A 7,430-nucleotide genomic window follows, 5' to 3' on the forward strand; every position below is an offset into this window, starting at 1 on the left:
GAAGCAGGTGGTCTCCACCGGGCATGTTTGGCTCCAGAATTTCCACTCCTGCCACCATGCTGACTGACAACCATGCTCCCGCCTTGCTGGCTCAGCTGCTGCCTCGAGGGCAACCTGCAACTTTCTTCTCCTGATGATGATGATGAAGCCCCTTCTGCACCCGGCTCCCAATTGCGATCAGCTTCATCATCAACAGTTGTCTGCATGTCACTGATGTCCTCCTCAGGTTCCCCAACAGTGTCTGCTCCAGGACCCTGAACCCTGGCAACACCGCCTCCCACATCACTCTCCGCATCACTACTTGCCCGCCTAGCAAAGCATGCGGTGCATGTCTTCACCCCTTCTTGGCTGGGCAGTATCTGCTGACTGTCCTCTATTAGATCGTCCTCAGTGAATGGTGGAGCTGAACCCAAAGCATAAGATACTTCTCTAGGAGAGGGAACAGCATAGGACAAAGGCAATGGGAGGACAGGGACTGCTCCCGGGCCATGCCAACTGAGGGTTGTGTCTGAGGAACCCACCGACTGTTGACTGGGGGTTTCAGATGTCACTTGTGATGAAGTGGATAAGCGTGTTAACCAATCGACTACGGCAGATGGGTTGCTGGTCGAGACGCGACCACTGGCTGATAACGGGAGCTCAGGCCTCTCGCTCCGACTCCTGCTGCCACTTGCCCCTAGTCTGCTGCCAACTCTGCCTGATGTATTTAGGCCTCTGCCACTCCTCTCTGCACGTCCTGACACTTCTCTGCCTGACATACTTAGTGCGTATGTGAGGGTATTACAATACGTTTCACTACTCTTTAAACAGTATTTGTCTAGAACAGCAGCAGGTGATTACTTTTGGCTATCCTTTCACAGTATGTAGGCCCTTGACAGATTAACAGGTACAAAATAGTACACTACTTGGATGTATGTATGCGGTATGCACTGATGAGGGCAGAAAAATGTGCAACAATAAGCAGAAAAAATCTGTATTTTTGTAAAACACCTGCCTGTGAGTACTATTGTTTGGACTTTCACAGTATGTAGGCCCTTGGCAGATTAACATGTTTAAAAAGGTACACTACTTGGATTTACGTATGAGGTATGCACTGATGAGGGCAGAAAATTGCGCAACAATACGCAGGAAAAAAATCTGTATTTTTGTAAAATACCAGCAGGTGATTACTTTTGCCAGGACTTTCCCTGTATCTAGACCTGTTACAGATACAAAATAGTAGACTGCTTTGATGTAGGAATGTGGTATGCACGTATGAGGGCAGACAAATGCACTACAGTCCGCTGAAAAAACGTATTTGTAAACAGCAGCAGGACACAACAGTGCAGCACCACAAAAAAAAAGAAATCGCTCCGGGTCTGATGACTGCCGATCACGGGGCGGGTGCATTGTGATGTCATTGCTCCGCCCCATGTGACATCATGCTCCGCCCCCTCAGTGTAAGTCTATGGCAGGGGGTGAGACAGCTGTCTCGCCCCCTGCCATAGACTCGCATTGAGGGACGGAGCTTGACGTCACACAGGGTGGAGCTGTGACGTCACGATCACCGGCCCCGTCATCAGACCCGGAGTGGATGTTCGCTCCATGACTTGAAGAGAGCAGGGTGCTGCGTGCGAGATTGCGGGGGTCCCCAGCGGCAGGACCCCACGCGATCAGGCAACTTATCCCCTATCCTTTAGATAGGGGATAAGTTGTCAGCACGGTAGTAGCCCTTTAGAAATCATGGACAATAATAAAAACAAACTATGATTTTGGTTTAAAAAAGGTACAAATAGGAATACAAAAAAAAATCATCACAATAGCTGGCAAGTACAGCCCACTTTTGGTATAAATGTACATGTAGCAAAATTACACATTTTACATACAGATATAAAAACAACAAGGTTCCCTCTTACTAGGCTTTTGTAATCAAAAAATTGCCACCTCCTGTCAAAAACAAATAGTACAATATTAAACAGAGTTAAGATAGCTGGCTATGGGAACTTTACTGTATTATCTAATGAGAGCACAGCGAAATGTTAGACAATGTGCCCTAATAGAGGCCTCATCCTCCCCTACAGCCTTCCTATCCATCTCCAAATTGGTGCCTTATCAATTCTTTGCATCATTTTATGCAAATGAAAGTACACAGAAATGATTCCATAGCCTACAATCTCAAAAAAATTTTACCCAAATTTTTTAAATTCACCAATTTTGTCAAATCTACATACATAACGTCTCAATGTGTTATATGCTGTTGAAGTGAAGAAAAAAAATTTCAGTCTCATGATTTTGGTTAAAAATCATGGAAAATAATAAAACAAACTATGATTTGGGTAAAAAAAAAAGTACAAATAGGAATATTAAAAAAATCATCACAATAGCTGGCAAGTACAGCCCACTATTGGTAAAAATGTTCACATAGCAAAACTATACATTTTACATAAAGATATAAAAACAACAAGGTTCTTACTTGGGTTTTGTAATCAAAAAATTGCTACCTCTTGTCAAAAACAAATAGTACAATATTGAACAGAGTTAAGATAGCTGGCTATGGGAACTTTACTGTATGATCTATTGAGAGCACAGCGAAATGTTAGACACTGTGCCCTAATAGAGGCCTTCTCCTCCCCTACAGCCTTCCTATCCATCTCCAAAATTGGTGCCTGACCAATTCTTTGCATAATTTTTATGCAAATGACAGTACACAGAAATGCTTTCATAGCCTACAATTTCATAATTTTTTTACCAAGATTAAAAAAATCCCCCCATTTTGTCAAATCAACGTACATAACGTCTCAAGGTGTTATATGCTGTTGAAGTGAAGAAAAAAATTTTCAGTCTCATGATTTTGGGTAAAAATCATGGACAATAATAAAAACAAACTATGATTTGGGTTAAAAAATAAAAGGAGAAATAGGAATATAAAAATATCATCACAATAGCTGGCAAGTACAGCCTACAATTGGTATAAATGCATACACATATCAAAACTACATATTTTACATACAGATATAAAAACAACAAGGTTCCTTCTTACTAGGCTTTTGTAATAAAAAAAAGATGCCACCTTCTGTCAAAAACAAATAGTATAACATTAAACAGAGTTCAGATAGCTGGCTATAGGAACTTTACTGTATTATCTATTGAGAGCACAGCAAAATGGTAGACACTGTGCCCTAATAGAGGCCTCCTCCTCCCCTACAGCCTTCCTATCCATCTACAAAATTGGTGCCTGACCAATTCTTTGCATCATTTTATGCAAATTACAGTAAACAGAAAAACTTCCATAGCCTATAATCTCAAAATTTTTAACCCAAACTTTTTTTAATTCACCAATTTTGTCAAATCAACATACATAATGTCTCAAGTTGTTATATGCTGTTGAAGTGAAGAAAAACAATTTCAGTCTCATGATTTTGATTAAAAATCATGGACAATAATAAAAACAAACTATGATTTGGGTTAAAAACAAGGTACAAATAGGAATACAAAAAAAATCATCACAATAGCTGGCAAGTAGAGATGAGCGAACTTTTCAAAAATTCGATTCGGACGATAATGTGGCTTCCTCAAAGGGCCTCAGCAAACGGCAGGTGTCACATATGAGCTGCCACTGGTTCACATTGAAGTTACACAGGGGAGTACTCGTATCTGCTTGGATCATCAAGAAATCGGTGATGGTTTTTCTTTGTTCGTATAGTCTGTCCAACATATGGAGGGTGGAATTCCAACGTGTGGCAACGTCACAAATGAGACTATGTTGTGGGATACCATTCTGACGCTGCAGCTCAAGCAAAGTGTGCTTGGCGGTGTACGAGTGGCTGAAGTGCATGCACAGTTTCCTTGCCATTATCAGGACGTCTTGCAAATGGGGTGAAGACTTGATGAACTTCTTGACAACCAGATTCACACAGGGCGAATGGTTCACACTTCCTTGTCGCAGCGCGGCCACAATGTTCTTCCCATTGTCGGTCACCATGGTTCCCATTTCCAGATTTCGTGGAGTAAGCCATACTTGGATTTCTTCCCTAATGAACTTCAGCAGTTCCTCCCCTGTGTGACTCCGTTCGCCAAGGCAAACCATGTGAAGGACGGCTTGACACCGCTGTGCCCTACACACGTGGTTCGATGAAGGGCCACCGAGATTTAGATGTGTAGTGGAGGTCGAGGACACGGGGGAGGAGGAGGCGCACACTGTAGAAGGACCAACTGCCTGGGAGCGAAAGCTTGGAGGAGTAAGCGGTGTGACCTGTCTAAGTTGCTGCTGTGGCTGTGCAGGAACAACATTTACCCAGTGGGCCGTAAAATACATGTATTGTCCCTGCCTGTAGTTACAGCTCCACACATCGGCGCTGCCGTGCACTTTTGAACACACCGACAGGCTCAAGGACTGGCTCATCTTCTCTTGTACAAACTTATGCAGGGTTGGTACTGCCTTCTTCGCAAAGAAATGACGGCTTGGTACTCTCCACCTCGGCTCGGCACAAGCCATCAATTCCCTGAAAGCTGCAGAGTTCACCAGTTGGAAAGGGAGGGACTGCAACACCAGCAACTTGGTCAGGAGCACATTCAGCTTCTGCGCCGTTGGATGAGTGGGCGAATACTGTTGTCTCTTGGACATGGCTTCGCCGATCGATTGTTGGCGGAATGGCTGACTACGAGCGGAGGAAGTAGGAGCGCAAGAAGGATGGTTTGACACAATGCTCCCTTCGGCTGAGGTGGTGGAGCCTTGGCTGGATGACGGAGGGAGCGGATGGCCACTGGGTGATGCGGAAGGCTGGACCACTACCTCGGAGTCACGGTTATCCCAGGCCGCTTTATGGTGGCGAATCATGTGTTGACGCAGGGCCGTGGTGCCCACAGATTGGGACCCTGGCCACGCTTCACTTTCTACCCACAGATTTTGCATGTGACTACGCTAAGGTCCTCCGGATTCTTTATGAAGAACAACCACACTGCAGAGTAGCTGATTTTCCCACCCGTAGTTCACTGCTATTGGCGCCATTTCCAGGAACCCCTGTTCCACTACCTCCCTGAATGGTAGCTTGCCGCGAAGCAGGTGGTCTCCCCCTGGCACGTTTGGCTCCTGAATTTCCACTACTGCCACCACCACGCTGATTGCCAACCGTGCTACCGCCTTGCTGCCTCATAGACAAAGAGCAAATCTCTTCTCCTGACGATGATGAAGCCCCGGCTTCTGCACCCGGCTCCCAATTGCGATCGGCTTCATCATCATCAAAAGATGTGTGCACGTCACTGATGTCCTCCTCGTGTTCCACAACAGTGTCTGCCTCAGGACCCTGAGCAATTGAAACACCGCCTCCCACGTCACTCTCCGCATCACTACTTGGCCGCCTTGCAGAGCAAGGGACGCATGTCTCCTCACATTCTTGGCTGCCCATTAGATGCTAACTGTCCTCTATTACATCGTCCTCGCTAAATAGTGGAGCTGAACACATAGCATGAGATACTTCTTTGGGAGAGGGAACAGCATAGGACAAAGGCAATGGGATTACAGGGACTGCTCCCGGGCCTTGCCAACTGAGGGTTGTGTCTGAGGAACCCACAGACTCTTGACTGGGGTTGTCAGATGTCGCTTGTGGTGATGGGGATGAGTGTGCAAACCAATTGACGAGGAGGGATGGGTCAACGACACGACCGCTGGGTGTTAACGGGAGCTCAGGCCTATTCCTGCTGCCACTCACCCCAAGTCTGCTGCCAACTCTGCCTGACGTATGTAGGCCTCTGCCCCTTCTCTGTGCACGTCCTGGCACTTCCCTGCCTGACATACTTAGTGCGTTTATGAGGGTATAGAACAGCAGCAGGCGATTACTTACTGCTGTCCTTTCAAAGTATATAGGCCCTAGACAGAATAACAGTTACCAAATAGTACACTCCTTTGTTGTATGTATGCCCTACGCAATGATGAGCGCACTGTTAAGCGTATTTATACGCAGAAAAAAACACTTTTTTTGTTGTATACACCAGCCAGTGTATACTAATGTGTGGAATAGCACTGAATTTAGCACCGAGACAGAAATACAGGTACTAAATAGTACACTACTTGGTTGTATGTATGCCCTTTGCAATGATGAGCGCACTGTTAAGCGTATTTGTACGCAGGAAAAACTTGATTTTTCTTTAATACACTGGCAGGTGTATAACGTGTGGTATAAAACTTAATTTAGCACAGAGACAGAAAAAAAGGTGGTATATGGTACACTATTTGCTTGAATTTAGGCCCTTTGCAATGATAAGGCCACTGAAAAAGCGTATTTTTACGCAGGAAACTCTTTTTTTTCTTTAATACACCGGCAGGTGTATAACGTGTGGTATAAAACAGAAATACAGGTACTAAATAGTATGCTATTTGCTTGTATGTAGGCCCTTTGCAATGATAAGGCCACTGTTAAGCGTATTTTTACTCAGGAAAAACTTTTTTTTCTTTAATACACCGGCAGGTGTATAACGTGTGGTATAACACTAAATGTAGCACAGAGACAGAAAAAAAGGTAGTATATTGTATGCTATTTGCTTGTATGTAGGCCCTTTGCAATGATAAGGCCACTGTTAAGCATATTTTTACGCAGGAAAACCTTTTTTTTCTTTAATACACCAGCAGGTATATAATGTGTGGTATAACACTTAATTTAGCACAGAGACAGAAAAAAAGGTAGTATATGGTACGCTATTTGCTTGTATGTAGGCCCTTTGCAATGATAAGGCCACTGTTAAGCGTATTTTTACGCAGGAAAACCTTTTTTTTCTTTAATACACCAGCAGGTATATAACGTGTGGTATAACACTTAATTTAGCACAGAGACAGAAAAAAAGGTAGTATATGGTATGCTATTTGCTTGTATTTAGGCCCTTTGCAATGATAATGCCACTGAAAAAGCGTATTTTTACTCAGGAAAAAATGTATTTTCTTTAATGCACCGGCAGGTGTATAAAGTGTGGTATAACACTGAATTTAGCACAGAGACAGAAAAAAAGGTGGTATATGGTACGCTATTTGCTTGTATGTAGGCCCTTTGCAATGATAATGCCACTGAAAAAGCGTATTTTTACGCAGGAAAACCTTTTTTTTCTTTAATACACCGGCAGGTGTATAACGTGTGGTATAACACTGAATTTAGCACAGAGACAGAAAAAAAGGTAGTATATGGTACGCTATTTGCTTGTATTTAGGCCCTTTGCAATGATAAGGCCACTGTTAAGCGTATTTGTACTCAGGAAAACAAAAAAATTTCTTTAATACACCGGCAGGTGTATAACGTGTGGTGTAACATTGAATTTAGCACAGACACAGGTGAAAAATGGTAAAAAGGCACTAAAGTCCACACTAATATGACTTATTTCTGAACAGCAGCAGAGAACCCAACAGTGCAGCACCACCAAAAAAAAAAATCCAGGGATTAAACCCTAAATTGCACTCTGCCACACAA

The sequence above is a fragment of the Hyla sarda genome, chromosome 2 (assembly GCF_029499605.1).
Source record: "Hyla sarda isolate aHylSar1 chromosome 2, aHylSar1.hap1, whole genome shotgun sequence".
NCBI lineage: Eukaryota > Metazoa > Chordata > Amphibia > Anura > Hylidae > Hyla > Hyla sarda.